Source organism: Acomys russatus, chromosome 15, assembly GCF_903995435.1.
Source record: "Acomys russatus chromosome 15, mAcoRus1.1, whole genome shotgun sequence".
Lineage (NCBI taxonomy): Eukaryota > Metazoa > Chordata > Mammalia > Rodentia > Muridae > Acomys > Acomys russatus.
In genome coordinates, this window is record NC_067151.1 from 4,993,593 (window position 1) to 5,011,316 (window position 17,724).

The 17,724-nt window shown below is 39.5% G+C and overlaps 1 long non-coding RNA gene across 1 annotated transcript in view; it reads right to left on the reverse strand.

The window, feature by feature from the left end:
- Positions 1–12,119, reverse strand: part of LOC127199117 (uncharacterized) — a 98,735-nt gene extending 86,616 nt beyond the window's left edge. Inside the window, exon 1 of the long non-coding RNA XR_007831909.1 lies at positions 12,050–12,119. This is a non-coding gene — a long non-coding RNA (uncharacterized LOC127199117). The remainder of the gene's footprint in view (positions 1–12,049) is intronic.
- Positions 12,120–17,724: the final 5,605 nt, after the last annotated feature.

The following is a 17,724-nucleotide window of genomic DNA, read 5'->3' on the forward strand; positions in this document are numbered from 1 at the left end:
GCAATTATTTCCTCACACACAGGCACTCATACAGGGACCTAAGTGACAGATTGTACAGTACTGTTGTCTTCCAAGTTATTTAGGGTGCAGAAAAGAACTATCATATAGAAATTCAAATGCTATTCTAAAAATATTTTAATAAGTATAGACCTTAATTAATTACTGAACATTATATCTTCCCAGAAATCATTTCAACACTTCAGTAAGATATTTTCCACATATATTTCAAAAATAAACTACAATGATGTCAAATTTTTAAAAGTTGAGAAAAAATGCATTCCAAGGAAATATATATTTTGATTAGGAATCTAGTCCACCCACACTTATAAAATTTTTTAAATACAAGTAAGAACTTCTGAAGCTAGGAGAAAATCCACACACCCCACAGAGATGCTAAGGGCCTTTTCTTTATTTCTTTTTTTGAATTTTTATTTAACTAACTTATACAGATTACATCTCATTTGTTATCTCCTCACGTGTAAATTCCCAATCCCCCTCCCTCCCTGTTTCATCCTTTTCCCCTCCCCTAGGTCTGTGACAGAAGGGGACCTCATCCCCCACTATAAGATCCCAGCCTATCAGATCTTTTCCTGGTAGCCTCCTTACTCCTCCTCTGAGTGTCACCAGGCCTCCCCACTAAGGGGAAGTGGTCAAATAGGGGGCACCAGAGTTCATGTCTGAGTCAGTTCCTGCTCTCCACACAACTGTGGAGGAGGTACAGCCCATTGGCTAGATCTGGATAGAGGTTCTAGGTTTACTTTATGGATTGTCCTTGGTTGGTACAGTAGTTTGAGCTGACCACCTGGGTCCAGATCTGCCAGGCTATATGGGCCTTTTCTTCCCCTCTCCACAGTAGAGCCCACAATGGTCTTTATATTTGGCTATAGAGTGAATGAAAATAATTTTTAAATTCAGATACGGCTTGACATCCAATATGATGTTTAAAATATACTATATGTATGAGATCAATATGAAGTAAATTATTCATAAAAATCAGTACTAAATCCAGAGAGCCTTACCAACATTGACGGAATATTAGTTTTGCATACAACTATGATAAAAATGTGTGATATTAGAAAAAAAAACCTGAAGAGTAAACAAGCATTTCTTCATTCTACAGTTTTTGTTTGAATCATTGCAAAGATTGCTCCAATGTGTATCTATGGCTCTAAAGATGGACACACACCTCCTGTTGAGTTTTAAGGTAACTTGATAAAAGGAGCCGTATCCTCTCTATCTTCATACAGCTTCGCTCACCCCAGCTATGCTCAAGCTGTCACAGGACAATATAGAATAAGGAGATTTGTGGAGTAGAGAGAGTAAGGAGAGAACATTGCATGAATTAGCTAACATGTAATGGAGGAATAGAAGAAAGGCAGAACAGGATGGAGAGTGGGAGGGAAAGAAGGAGGGAAGGAGAAAATAGTAATTTTCTGAAAAAAAATATTTTCAATAACCTTACCCATTTGTAGAAATTTCCAGGAAAATAAACTTGCACTAATTTAAGAATGTAAAATTTGTGAAAACATCTTAAATAGCTAAAAACAGAACAACAGATTAGTATGCTCAAGCTGAATAATGACTGATGTCATCACCAGACATTAAAAGTTTAAATGTTTAAGATATTACCTATGTACTATGGTTAGTCATAAAATGTCAAATAATAGTCTAATTTTGAAATTATAAGAAGAAAATGCAAAAATGAAATGATTAAAAAGATGCTCAGAATATATGGGGTGTCACTGTTTCCTAAAGTACAAGTGTTGGTTGGGTTGAAATGGCTCTGCACTTAAGAGAACCTGTTGTTCTTGCAGAAAACCCAAGGTAGACTCCCAACACCCAGATGGGGTGGCTCACAATGCCCTGTAAATATAGCCCTTTTCTAGCCTCTATGTGTGCCCACACACACACACACACACACACACACACACACACACACACACAAGCATGCACAAATAAATAAATATAAATATTTTACAAATGAAAACATATTTTGAAAATCTCTTTTTAAGTATACTTACAGCTTTCTGAATGTTCAGCAATAATTGCAGTTTAATATAAAGAAATTATAAGCATACAATGTTTTCCTTTCAAATAAAATGTTCCCTGAAATCAATTTTAAGTAAACTTCTTTTTAAAAAGGCATACTATTCTATCAGAATATGTATGTCATGTAGAGCTTTCTGTTAAAACATTTTAATGTTGCAATACCATTGTATATAAACAGTAACAGCAACTTAAAACTGATGTTTTTTTATCTCTGGCCTCTAATCAAAGAGTGAAATACATTTGGAGCATACCATCCACTAGGGCCCAGTGCTGACTTATTCCTACAATGTTTTTTGGTCTCCATATTAGATTCTTGATGTCATAACTCTTCTTTTGTAAAAATAATTTATGAGCTTTACTGAGAGAAAGGACTGTTTTTACTTTCATTTGGCTTTTTGTTTTAACAAAATATATCTGTACATTTATAAGGTCAGAGAGACAATAAAGCTGGTTTCACATTAAATCTTAGCACTATTGTCAGGATCCTATCAACATGTTAAGGCAACTTTGCAAAAACTGATTTTTTTTTCTTAGCACTTTGTAACTACAGATGTACACATTACAGTATGCATGTAGTTTTAAATACAAGATCTGTGTCACTAGACATTCTAATTCTACTTTGTAAAGCTTCAGTTGAATACTATTTCAAACACTGTCCCCAAGTAAAGATGCTATCTTTGAATTTTTCGACAGTACTCTTCAGGGAAGATCCTAAAACCCAGCAGCATTTGCAGTTTTCACTTTAAGGGTGAAGCATTCAGCAAGACTAATACTCTATAAAGAGGCAGAAAGAATCCTATGAAGGTTACTAGAATTTCTAACAAGCATTTCTCTGAGCCACAGTTGCTGTTCAAATGCAAACTGCAGACAACTGGGAAAAGAACACCAAAGGTCTTCATTTTCATTTTCCTACAATTGAAACCCCTCCTCTCAGTATATCTCACCATGGGTTATTTTCCTAATATCGCCCAGTCCTCTAGGAATAGGCTTCCTCTGCTTTGTCTGGTTGTTGTTTTATTGTGTTTTCCTCTCTTTAGAGCACTGAAGTTGAGGAGCGAGAAGAAATTTGAATTGTATGGCCCCATATAAAGTTACAAACTAGACAAGGAGAGGGTAGGGATAGGAGAAGAAGCAGGGCTTACAGAGCGAGCGTCTGTCAGTTAAAGTAAAGGGAAAGAATAGATACAATGACAGCATAGAAAAGCATAATCCTTTTTTCTTCTTTTGTCAATGACCAAAAGAAACTACCTAAAAAACTTGCAACCCAGCCTTCTGAGCCATGCCTTCTCACCAAACTAGCCAGTCCCTCTTCTCCACTTCCCACCAGCCCCCCCACCCCACTCCTCTCCTATCCTGAAAGACAGAAAGTTGGCCATTTTGATCATATGTTTAGCTCCAGCAAGCATGGCTTAAAGAAATATTAACTGATTTTGAAAGCTATAATGAGTGGTTCATTAACTCTATGATATTAATATGAAAAAATAATAATAGTAATCCTCATCATCATCCATCCTCCCCTCCTGTTTTCAGCTCCTCTCAGAGCCCTGCCCATGTAACCCTCCCTACATCATAGTCTCTTCTTGTCCTTTCTTTTCTGCAAGGAGTGAGTCTGGCTAGACCCGTATGTGCATGGACACGGGTCCATCCATAGGATAACGGGCAACCTAGGAGAGGCCACATCCCTGAAACAAACTGACTCTCTCCTTAGCATCCATCAGCTGCTAATGGCAATGAGTTAGTGCTGGGACCTTGTGGGTTCTTCTAATGAATGGAATTGGTTCACAGATGAGATTGAACTCAAGACTGTAGACTTGTAATCCTATCACCAGTCAGAGTATAGGCCTACCAGCCACTCTAAAATACAGTCAAGTGAAGGAATCTCCCACTTTCTATTAACATATATTATACATTACGTGATACACATATCCCGTTCTTTAAGTAGGAGATGAATAAATAGGAAGGATTAAACATCACCATAGCAAATGAGACATGGAGCAGGAACTGGGAACAGTGTACATTGAAAACTGCCCCAGTAAAGACAGGCAGACATGTAGAAAGACAAGGCACAGCAGAGGGATGTCAGAGGCAGTGTGACCATCTATGGAGGACAGAGGCACATAAACAAACACAAAAACACATTTTAACTAGATATGTAGGTTTCTGTCGTTTAAAGAGAGAGATGCAAAGGAGCAGTATGTAAGTATGTAAAAACCAAACAATTTTGTTTGGAGTTAGAAATGTGAAATCATATATAAAGTAGTCCTTAGCTAATTTTTGTGTGTGTTTCTTTTGCCTTATTTCTTTTATCCCCCAACCCATTTCTTTTTTAATGAGAGAAAAAGAATTTGAGAGAATCTGGAAGGAGGTGAGAGGGAAAACAGTGATCAGCATATATCATGTGAAAAATATATTTTCAATGAAACGTAAAATTATTTTTTAAGAAGTGCAGCCCGGATTTTGAAAAGAAAGTGATCAAGAGTAGACAACACTAGCCATGTTATAATGAGCCTCCCTTGGTGGGTGAGAAGTTGTGCAAGACAATGAGCAGCCACTACAAAGTATTAAAACACGGCCATGCGACAGTACTATATGGTTACTTGTCTCACAACATACAAAGTCTCTCTAATCTTTCATCCACGGTGAAGCATGCTCATGAACTTGAACAACCCCCTAGCATTCCTTAGGGCTTGGAGAAGAACAGAGAACAAAAAGGATTTTAACGCTAACCCACATATGATCTTACCAAGTTTTTCTCCATGATAATGAATGACAGACACCTAAAAGGGACAGGGAAAGAGGAAAGTTTTTTTTTTAAGTATTAGAGCTGAATTCTTTGCATATATTAAAAGCCAGTTTTACTCTACAGCAACCCTGAAAGTAGAAAAGATAAGTCTTGTTGTAGAGACTAAAGTGTATGTCAATCAAGTCACGAAGCACAAAATAAAACACTGAAATGGAAAGCCAGGATTTAAAGCCATATCTGACCAACTCGGCACACACAGATGTCAGAGAGTTTTCCAAATGCCATCTTCAATCATATACTATTATTAACAATACATAAAGAGGTAAGTGAAAAGAAAAATGTCAAAAAGTGCAACAGCAAAGCCAATTTTAATCAAACACTAGTTTACATGTTTTGTAGCTCTTTTGTTCCAAACACAAAGGGACTTTTGTCATTTAAAAAAAAAAAAGAAGAAGCTTAGATGAGTTCAAATTGTAAGCATGTAAAAATGTCTATATTACAATACACGTATGACATAAAAAGTCACAAAATTAAATTTTGTATTTGACACTGGGAAAAAGAAAATAGCAGCCCCTTTTCACACAAATGCACCAGTCAATAATGATGTCGAGTCACTTTCAGCGTTCAAGAAAAGAACTGATTAGGATGAGTTATTTGACTCTCAACAATGATATCATCTCTAATTTGCAGTAGACAAGAGTTTACACAGAGACCCACAGTGGACAATAAACAAGCAGTGGAGATGTTAGAGCATTTACTCTGGAATAAGATGTCTTTATGAAGCATCTCTCCTCAAAGTTCAGAAATCATCTCTGTGCGAAAAGAGGCAGAAGGATCCTAAGGGACAAAGGTGATGGAAGGCTCCCAGAAAACAGTGCCTGCCAGCTACAACAAGACTGAGGCACACAAGGCTCCTGGGGACTCTGATGGCAGGCCCAAAGCCTTGCTCATATCCCCAGGCTGAGTAGGAAGAGGTGGATAAGGGATCACGCCCCTCACCAAGTATGAATTTTTTTATTATCTATTTTTAAAACATTCACATCCCCTCTAAGATTTAAAGATCTAAAAATCTATATTGTTACCAAATCATAATTTGTAATTAAAACTGAGATGAAATCCTATTATAATTAAATCTCAACTTTTTAAAGAATGATACAACATTTATAAGCAAGGTCCTAAGGGAGATCATGTGGAGCTGAAGATAGCAGTTTTCTTTCTGTGCAGGATGAATCCCCTTTTGTATCTGCACTCTTCAGATCAAAATGTCAAAACAATTAAGTTACAACCTTTGTCAGCTTCAATAGTCCATGCAACAGTGGGAAACAGACATACTGATTTCAGGCATACTGTTTGCTTCTAAGTAGCAGACAAATTGAGCGATGAAACAAATTTTGCTAAAGAAAACATGAGACAAGCTGGCAGATCACAGAGGTCAAGGAATTCATCAAGACTCACTTTCCACACAAACTCAGGGGAGAACAATTATCCAATTCTCATACAAAGACAAAAAAAGGAAAAGAGAAAAGAAAATAGTGACAGGTGTTTAATTAGCTATAAATTAAATATAACTACAGAGTCTAATAAATTGCAAATAAAAAGTGAGTCACACTGATGTTGAAAGAATATCAAATAAATATTTCTATGTATGTATATATGTGTTTGTATACACAGCAGGGATAAGACTTCAACTTTTATCTTACCAGGATATTTCTCCTATACAGTCTATATATATATATTGTATGTGTGTGTGTGTATGTTCAATCTATGTAATGTTACTTGTATGTATATGGTATTGGGACTGACCACTTGCCACACTCTCAGTATTGTTAGTTGTCTGTAGCTCTTCTCTAGGCTTGAGGCCCCATGCAATTTTCCCCTGAAAGTTCCCCCTAACATTCACCTCATACATTACTTTATTCACTTGTAAAACAACATAAACTATCTGATAATTTTTGATGGGGATTAGATAAATGATTGCATATAAAGTAAAAAAAAATGTTCTTAGTAAATACTCAAAAATGATGATAGCTAATGTTACCAATTCTCAGTAAGCTAGTATATTGATGCCGAAGCTATCTAAATAACAAAAAGAATAAATGTTCATCAATATTTATAAAGGTCAGACAACTATAACTGTTCAGTTCTTTAGTGTGTGGCACATGCAAGCAGAGAGTAGAAACGGATGGATATGGTTTGGTCCTGATAAAGCTGTATTTATAGACCTGAATAATGGGTTGGAATTTGTGTGATACAGTTGCAGACCCCTGCAATAGAATAATCTCCATACTCTTCAGGCAGTCAGAGTTGATATGAGAAGAGCAAAGCTACTAAGCTCACCACAGTCAGATACAGAACCAGCGCAAACATCTATCCACATCTCTAGAGAGAATGTCTGTAATACACTCCCACTCTGTTCCACTAACAAATGCAATCCCTTTTTCTAAACCTCCCCACAACACACAATATGCAGAAAACTAATGAATTCTGGAGGCTGATGCGTACTCTGGGGTTCTTAACACAAACTGATAATTTTCATGTTAAGTTTTACGACTCAAAATACTCAGTGCTTGTCATGTGGCATTGTTAATTACACTGGCATGTTCACATATGCCCTTCCTTTTCTACTAGGAAGAATAACATGAAGGCTGACAGTGTCGTTTACATACTAGTTATTATACCTGCTGCCTAAGACTTTATAGCATACCCTGTTCTATTCTAAGAATTCAAAAAATAGTCCATATAAACAAAGAAAATAATCTTCAACAGGCACTTTTGCCTACTACAACCATTCTCTCCATCTTGACACACCATCCAGGAGGTGTTCTCAAAATGTTCCCTTTCTATCCAGTCAATTATTAAAAGTTTGAAACTAATCTCAGCTATCACACTTCCCCAAATCAAGGCCAACTCTCGATAATTCAATCTACTAGCAGATCCTAGAGTTCTCTTCATCTTATCAAACTGTGCATTCAGAAGGCTATGCATGTGAGCAGCAGAGCACAGGCTAGGCATGGACCAAGGTGCTAGACTCCTGAAAACCCAATAAAGGCTAGGGGAAGGGGAATTTTAGAAATTAACAGGTTTTTCCTAAGAAAAAAATATAATAATAAACACTTTTAAAGATGTTCAACATTATTAGCCATCAGAGAAACACACATTAAAACGACATTCCATCACTCTCCCATCAAAATAGGTATTATCAAGGGAAAAAAATTAGAACAAATGCTGATGAGGATGTGGGGAAAGGGGGTATCTCTGTACACTGTTTATGAGATTGTAAACTACTGCATTACTATGAGACTCAGTTTAAAGTTTCCTCAAACTCAGCTACACAGTCCCTGTCCCATACGTCAGGACTCCATGTCCTATTAGAGAATAATATTCGTGTTAAATGCTGGTCTGTTCACAGTTGCTAGGCAGTGAAATCAACCTAGATGCCTGTCAACTAACAAATACTGAAAATGTGGTACGTAGAAACAATATAATTCCATTCATCACCAAAAGGAAAAAATGGAGCTGAAAAAGTATATTGCATGAGTAATCCAGCCAAGAAAGAGAGAGGCCATAGTCTCTCTCATATATCTACCTGAGCTATGAATTTTGTATTTCACTGTTTGATTGGAATATCTGTGGAGGTGAAAAAGCAAGGAAGGAGTCACCAAATGAATGGGATCTTCATAGGAAATGAAAAGGAAATCACATGTGATATGGAAATCTAGGTAGGAGGGAAACACTAGACATAAAATGGTCAAAACAGCGATGGTGGAAGTCAATGAGAAAGCCGTCGGGGAAGGAAAGTATAACCAAAAACTAAAGATGCATGAGAAAGCCATACAGAGACCTATCCTATTGGCTGTTTCTTACCAATTAAACTTTTTTATACAACCCAGCTAGCTTACACAAGAAGGAAAAAAGGTTAAAGGGACAAAAGAGTGAACCTTCCGGTATCCTTTCCACGGGACGGGTCCTTAGGTGTCTCTCTGGCCCGTGGGCTGGTCCAGCCTCTTCACTGCTCCCCATGCACTCAAGCCCCAGCTGAACTTGTTGTTCTCTCCTCCCCACCTGCTCCTTCTCCAGTTGAGGGTCCATTAGAAAAACAATAGCCCAGGAGTGGTTCCCAGGTCTGCTTCCTGAATTCCAGGCTCAGGATGGCTCCACTCAGTCTGTCACAAGGTATTCATGGGGTGCCCCAAGGGTAAAGCCCACCAAGATTGCTTCCACCTGTGACAAAGCTTAGTCTTTCCCACACTATCCTTTATAAAATACCTAAAATATATAATTTTTAATATGAGTTTGAACACAGGTGCTCTGTGTGGTGAATAGTGCTGTGGCCAGGCACCATGGTGTCTTAAACAAAAATAAACCTCTAAATTGCTTGCCAAAAAGCTCCCAGAAGTCCCCAATGAATACCTTCGCCATAGTCCTTGGTTGTCTGCCATAATCTGGCTGAACACACCACAGATTTTGGTTAAACACAAAGAAATCAACATCCAGTTGAGCTTGAAGCTTACTTCCTACCAGCATATGTTAATAGGCACTAATGGTTATCAACAGTGGACCAAGCTCTGGAACTTGAGTACTATTAACAGTGCAACAAGAGCATTTTCTGACTGGAGTCCCAGTCCATGAATTGGGAGGGTACTGAACTCTAAGAGGTAACCTACTACTGTTCTTGGTAAAGAGACATAGGGTGAATCTGCCTTCTTATATTTATGTTCATATTCCCAGAAAAGTGCTGCTCCCTATATTAGGCAAAACCTTTGGTGGTGGTAATGGTGGTGGTGAAGGTGGTAGTGGTGATGGTGGTGGTGGTGGTGGTGGTCATGGTGGTGGTGAAAGTTAATTTAGAGACTCCTAACTGGTCAAAATCCTGAGAATAAGTGACAGAATATCTATATAATAAATTCCAAGGTCCAGGGAACACCAAGTAAGAGGGGGCAAAACCTGGGAGAGCTGAGAATAGGAAAGAGATAGGACATGCATACACAGCTTAAGACCGCCAGAAGATTGAATGCTTTAGCAGCCCATCGTGAGTTCCTTACTCTGTAATGATGAGCTACTGGCAGTTGGTGGCTGCTATAGGAGGGTGAAGTCATTTCATTTTCTTCAGTGGTGTAACCATACTTGAGTAAATTCCTACCAAAGCTTATATCAGCAGCCCTAAGTAAACTCTACGTGGACTCCAGAAAGAAAGGAAGAAGGAGGAAAAATGGTCATGGGGTAAATGTAAGAATATAATCATAATATATGTGAGTGAAATTATCAAAACAAACAGAAAAAAAGGGATAAAAACTAAAAACAGAAAAAAGGACATTAGAATCTGTCCTTTTCTTTCTAAAGTAAAATGTAAAGTTCTTTGCTAGCAGTAATTCTTGGAATTTGAAAGCATTCTTTCAATAAGTATTCTAACAAATAGGAAAGAGAAATTGTTACAAATTTCTTTGGGTCACAACTGTCCTGTACAGATGTCAAGAGAAGCAATTTAGGGAGCCCATGAATTTGCTGTACCTACATCTGTGGCCACACATTTTTATTACTGTAGATATACATTCCACGATCCTAGCAAAAGATAACCTCTCTTGTGCTACAAATATATTTTCTCTCCTGACTCAAAACATTGCATTCCTTTGTACAGCATAAAGGATGCTTTGATTGTACTCACTCTTTCCTATTGGCATAACAATGTACTACTGTTTTGCCTGCCTTTGAAACTCTGTAGCGTATGAATTCCAACTAACTGCCTGCTTGGCAGAACTTGGACATTGAAATGCGTTAGTGTCCTAATCCAATGAGCACACCCACCCCCGCAATCTTCTTCAGCTCCCTAAGTGGAAATTCTGTTTTATAATGTTCCTGCATTATACCCATGCTTTCGTACAGTAACCAGAGTGATGTTTTTAAATATTTGTATTGGATTGTCATTTCATTCCTTTTGTCAAAATGCTTCAAAGGCCTTCCATATTACTTTAAGATATATTTCCATAGCTAAGTATACCATTCTATCTAGGCCCTATGAAAAATATTAAAGCCATATACACTACTCCAGCCACACAAACGTCTTTCCTTACCCTTGAACATAGCAAAAGACATGGCCTCTGTAGACTTGCTATTCTGTGCCTGGAAAGCTCAGGACCCTGACAGCCTATGGTTTGCTTCCTCACTTGCTCAAGTTTGTTGAAATATGCTGCTTTCTCTTGAAGATTTCCTTTATACGCCATTTTAATTGGCTAAGCCCACAAACCTTATCTTTATCTCTTTCATTTTTCTTGCTGTGTATATGCTTCCCACAAGAAAAGATAATCCAAGAAACCAAGGATTTCTGCTTTATTCTAATGCCAAAGGTAGTGTGAGGTAGGAAGTATGCAATGTGGTAACTATATGTATAAGCAAGAAACAAGCCCTCCATGTGACCGAGTGATGCTTTATGCAACTAATAAATTACATAATTCACTCTTGCTGAAATGCTAATAAAATGCTTGGAATACCCTTTATATGGTATCAGAATGAGTTAGAGCATCCATTTCAGAAAGAAATTGTACTTCTGAGAAAGTCTGAGATCAGAGATAAGTGCTGATTATAAAGGGGAAGGGAAAAATCCCCAGAAGTCTCTTCCCATGCAGAATTTCTGAGGGATAAAAAGAAATGAGGAAATCCTTTCTTAACTATTAGTTTAAAACCCAACCTTTCTGGTTACCATCACTGCACCAGGGTCAGCCATCCTGGGACTCACAGATGTTCCCTTCTGGACAAAGAGCATCTAGAGCTAAAGGAATAACTTTGCGTCTTACTCCTCTGTCACTGGTTAGCAAGGAATCTGGCTCCTGGCGGAGCAAACACTGAGAGTGCCTGGTCGCCAGAAGTGATGTTAGCTAAGTTTCTTCCCAGTTCTACAGGACTAAAGCCTACCCATTAACTTAGTCACGGCTTTTGCGGGGTTCTGGTAAATCAAGCCCGAGCACTGGGGATGTTTGAGACCCGACAGCCACTCGGCGACGGCAGAGCCACGGACCGCGGGGAATGTGGGGCTGGAGGGGACCTCAGCCCAAGGGCTTGTGCAGAGGCTTCTGCTGCCAGCATCCCCACGCGAGGGCGTCGTGGGCTCGGCTCACTTGCCGGGCGCCGGAGGCGACGGCCTAGAGTTTGCACCGGCCACCGGGGCCGCGGAACCACGGAGGCCACCGATGAGCGGAAGCGCGCCCGGCCTCGCCCCGGCGCCCCACGGGCTCCCGGAGGAAAGAGGCCCGGTACTCGCTTTACCTGAGCGGCGCCTCGGTTCTGCAGGACGCCGGCCGGCGGGCCCAGTTTTCTGCAGCCGTAATAGCGCGGGCGAGTGGCGACCGTCACCCTGGCGGGTGCCTCCGGCCGAGTGTCACCTCCCTGCGGGCGTCAGCCAGGGCCAGCGCTGGGCCGGCGGGCGGCTGAGTCACCGGAGCTGAGCTGCCAAAGCTCCCTTAAGGCCGCGGGAGGGTGATCGAGCGGCCCGAACGCGGGAGGAGGGCTTTCGGGGATGCCTCTGAAGTGGACACTTGGCCCCATGGCGACCCCCCCGCCGCCCCCACTCCCAGAAGTAGGCGCTTTTTGTGCGGTCTCATCCTCTGACTATTGTTTGGATCCATGAAACCTTTAAAGGATAAAATGAGCATGGTTTTCCAGACCACATAAGAAAATTCAAGTCTGTGCCTCGGTTTCTCAATTAGTGCTGTGCTTTTCATTTTATTTTTTATTTTTAATGTATATTTTATTTATTATAATGTATTCACATTACATCTCAATTGTTATCCCCTCCCTTTTATCTTCCCATTCCCACCCTCCCTCCCTCTTCTGCCTATTCCCCTCCCCCAGGACTCTGAGTAGGGAGTTGGGGGTGAGGCTACTACCCCAACTGTCTGGCCTATTAGATCTTATCAGGGTAGCCTGCATCCCCTATCCTCTTCCTCTGTGTACCCGCTAGCCCATCTTGCCAAGGGGCAATGACAAAATCACAGGCACCAGAGTGCCTGTCAGAGGTTCTGTGCTGGGCTTTTTAAATAGAGGATATCGACTTGGAAGCTGTTAGGCTATCCTAGAATATGGTTCTGGGTTCAATGCTAGAGTGGCAGAAACTAGCACGTCCCGCATTCTGTAGGGAAGGTAGAGGGAGAAGGACAGGAAGGTGCCAAGGTCATCCACTGGTCACCTGGGGATCCCGAAGCAGCCTGAGATTCAGGAAACCTCTCTCAAAATAAATAAGAGATAATGAAGACACACACAAGTTGCCATTTTAAAGAGGAGATTTTTTTAAAAACGAAGAAATGATTTTTTTCTACAAATATGAAAAATTACATAAACGTCACAGTGGAAGAAGAGAATCTGGGGACATCAAGTGAAAAATGACACCAAGAGAAGGAATTGAATTAAATTAGGGAGGGCAGGATGAACTGAGGAATGGAAAGCTTAAGAGTAGCCAGTGAGAAGCAGAATAGAGAAGTGAACACAGAGGAAAGCAATGAATTTACTTGCTATTTAGAAATTCGGACAAACTTTGTCCACCGAGGGAGATTGTTTAAGTACGTAAATAGATAAACAATTGCCTGCAAATGAGTCCCATGTGCAGAACCTTTGCTCTAATGAATGAGCTCTGGCAGGTCTGCAAAATGAGGATATTCTTCCTGCATCTTGAGGGGTTGAGTCATCAAAACTTAGTGGGCTGGATTCCTGAAAGGCATGACAGATGGAGCATTCTGGTTGATTTTAATAACGGTGTGATGTTCCCTTCTGTGCTTCTGTCAGTTTTAGAAGAAAGGAATATACATACAAATCTGAGCACTGAATGTGGAAATAAAAGCAGAGCTCCGTACTTAACACTAGTGTATCTACCCACCATGAGCTAGCTGACAGTAAGACTCCAGACACGTGACGTCTCCAGTTTGTTTTCTTCTTTGTTTCTGTCTTCTCTGAGTTTGGTTTTACCAACTTTTATATATATATATATATATATATATATATATATATATATATATATATATATATATATATATATATATATATATTTTTTTTTTTTTTTTTTAACAGTAGAACTGCTTAGGGAAAAGGTGGTTTTAATTAATATGAAGGAATGGAAAGAATTTTAGCTGGGCCTCTCTAAGCAGGATGGAACTGTCTGAACAAAATGATTGTTTGGAAGTTTTAATGAGAGTGAAAGTGAGTCACCAGATACAGCCTCAGAAAATATGTGTTTTCATGTAAGGGAATAATAATAAAACTGGCAAGTGAGGCAAACTTGGATAGAGTGGAAATCGTCCTGATTACTCGAAGAATTAAAAACTAGAAGTGTTTTCTATGATATAGGGAAAAATAGATGCCTTCTGCCAGCACTCAGCCCTTCACACAGAGGGAAGTAGAAGTAAAAGAGAAAGGACTTCTGTCTAAAACATCCCTGTTTGTCTCAGGTGTCTCCTGCAGGGGAAAAGGCATAGAGCAATTTTCTTGTTGCGAGAACCCCATGCTTTTTCAGTTTTGCTAACCCTTCAAGGTTATTAAGATTTTATTACTGTGAAACAAGGAGATAAAATCTTAAGAGTGGGAAGCTCTTTACACTTAGCAGGCTAAAGAGCTCTCTTTCCAAAAATAAGGCTGAGGAGTGTTCCTGAAAGGCTGTAGAAAGAGCATATGTCATTTACTTTCAAGAAATAAGCAACATGAAATCAATCTAAGGACAAAAGTGTTTTCTCAGAACAGATAAAAAATTTGCCATAACCCAAAACCCTTCATTGGGGAAGAAATTTCTACTCTTCTTAAGCTAAGAAAATTCCTGATTTTGTATACTCATTAAATGCCTGAATCCTGGAGGACTTTCTGGTTTGACAGTAGCAGTCTGCAACCTTGACTTGTAGGTGTGAGAGCATATTATAAGTTTATTCAAAAGAGCATTTTTACTGATAGTTGCTTGTTTTAAAACTCTGAAACCAGTTTTTAAACAGCATTAAAGATTTATAGTGGGGCCACAGTTCAATGGGAAAGGCACTTAGTATATAATTTTAGGACCTGAGTTCGGGTCCCAGAACCCACATTAAGTTGAACACTGTAACATGCACCAGTAATCTCAGTGCTACTAAAGTGAGATGACATTCCCAAGAAGAGAGTGGAATCCCCAGAAGCTCACATGCATGTAGCCTCAGGGATACAGTGGAGGAACGCAGACTGTGGCAAGCAAAGCTCTTCTGCAGGCTTTGTCTTTCTCCCCATTCTCTCTGCCTTGCTACAAACCTTTAGATCTCACTCCTAAAGCTAGCCACCAATATCTATTCATTAATTTGGCCACTGCCTCCTCCTGAGACTGACTACCAAGTTCCAGCTATCAAACTATGGAAGTCCAGCATTAAAACAGTTCCTTTGGCTCACCTAATTAGCATGCCCAATTAAAATTAAACACCTTATCCTAAAATGTACTTTCTCCTTATACCTTTACAAACTGCCATTTTTCTATGTGCCACACATCTGTCTCCTCTTTATCCAGAGGCAGTCCTTTGTTGCCCACTCCTGCTGCACGACAAATACCTTTGCCTTTTCTCCCTTGTTCCCTTCCCCTCCTCCCTCATCCTCTATTTTGTCTCTTATTTCCTGCTTTCTGTGTCTCTAGGGCAAATAAATCTTTGTGCTGAGATCTTGGTTTGGGAATGTCCTGAAGCCAGTACTCTTCCTTTCATGGAGTGGTGACAAGAAAACCTGTCTCCAACATGGGAGGCAAGGACCCTCACTCACCTCCTCTCCCTCTGACATCAACTCACATTATCTCACAAAAGTATTCACACTCACATGCATGCGCTCAGCATATGCACACATCATACATAGTCAAACAAGCAAAGCATAAAGTGATCAGCTTTGATAGAGATGGAATGTCTCTATCAAACTGCAATTAAATGTGATTTTGAAGTTTACGGTAGAGCTGAATTTAACTTTTTCATGCTGATATGGGCTTCTTTTCATCATTTCCTAGAATATTACACTAGAAAAAGTTAGTTGTAGCGGAGTCCTTGATTAGACCGGCTCTCTCAATTCTTCTTCCTCCTCTTTCACAAGACTCCCTGTGCTCCACCTAACTGGCTGTGAGTCTCTCTGCACCTGTTTCCATCAGCTACCATATGACACCTCTCTGAAGAGTTATGTTACAGAGGAAACTAACCTATGCTCATGGGTCTCATAGAGACTAAACCACCAACAAAAAAGCATATGTGGGCTGACATAGGCTCCCTACACATATGTAGCAGGTGTGAACTTGTTCTCCATGTGGGTCTCCTAACAGTTGGAGAAGTGTTGTCTCTCTCTGACTCTGTTGCCTACCTTTGGCTCCACTTCTCATAGCTGGCCTGCCTTATGTGGCCTTAGTGTGAGAGGATGCACTTAGTCCTGTTGTAACTTGAAGTGCCAGGGAGGGTTAGTACCCTTCTGTAATGAGGAGGGGAGGGGGATGGTGGGTGAAGAATGTGAGGTTTGGACTGAGAGGAGAGAAGGGAGGGCTTGGAGTCAGGATCTATAGTGATTAAATAAATTAATTAATGAAGAAAAAAGAAAAACTTATTTCTTTGAAGTTCAAAGTCTTTGTTGTCTTTCTAATGTGAACAGTCAAGATTTCTTTCACAGAACATTTTGTTACAAAGTTCCTAGTTGCCTAATCTCTACAGAAGCAATAGTTAAACAACAAAGCAGACTCAGCAAATGTAATCTTTTGTAACCTAACTTTAGGAATGTTGGTAAGATCTGCAACAAAGTTCACGTGTGGCTGTGGTACCAAATGTTGGCCTAACTTGAAATGCTGTAGTCTGAAATTCCATGCTTGTCAAGAAACAGCAGATCTCTCTCCATTTCTGTCTGTCTGTCTGTCTGTCTGTCTGTCTGTCTGTCTCTCTCTCTCTGTGTGTGTGTGTGTGTGTGTGTGTGTGTGTGTGTGTATGTGTGTGTGTGTATGTGTGTTTATGCATGGGTGTTTTGATGTAGTGCCATGTATGTGTGTATGTATGGTGCCTCAGGGTCAGAAGATGACATAACATCCCCTAGAGTGGCCTTTCCATTATAGGTGGCTGTCATGTGAGAGCTGAGAACTGGACCTGGGTTCTATGGGAGAACAGCTAGTGCCATCTCTGTGAGCCCCAGTAAGACAGTCTTAAAGATTCAAGTTGTTATTCTCTATATCCACACTTCATATATCATATGAGCTGAAATTCCACAACCTAAAACAGTTCTTTCTTTTCTATTACCCACCCCAGGGATAATCAACCTGCTGTCCTCTATTTCTACAATTTCTAAGCACTCTACTTCACATATTAGTCAGGTTTGCTATCGATTTTATTGTACTTAGTATATTTTGCTAACAAGTTTATTGAACTTAGTATAAAGAGCTCAAAGTTTATCCATTTTATAACATTTTCAGAGTATATTTTGCTAAATTTTTTGTACTTAGTATAAGGAGCTCAAAGTTTATCTGTGTTATAACATTGTCAAACTTTCCTTCATTTTAAAGCTGAATAAATTTCTATTTATTGTACATTTGTAATCACCTTTTGCTTATCCATTTCTCTATTAGTGAATACTTCTCTTGTGTGTTTAAGCTTTTGTGCATAATATAGTTATGAATGCCAATATACAACTATATTTTGAGAATCCTATCAGTCATTCTTTTTTTTTTAGAGCTATTTTCCTTTATTTACTCATCTATTGACAGGAATGCTGTCTGCTTTCATATCTTGAATATTCTGAATAATTACTTGGTGAACATTCATTAGCAGGTGTCTCTATGATATGTGGACTTTTGCAACAACTTCAGGATATTCTAGAATTGAAAAGGTTGGACCACAGGGCAGTTATATTTTCAGTGATTTCAATGACTTCCATTATGGCTATTTTAGTTTACACCCTCACTAGAAATATATCTGTCTTATCTGTCCCACCTTTACATG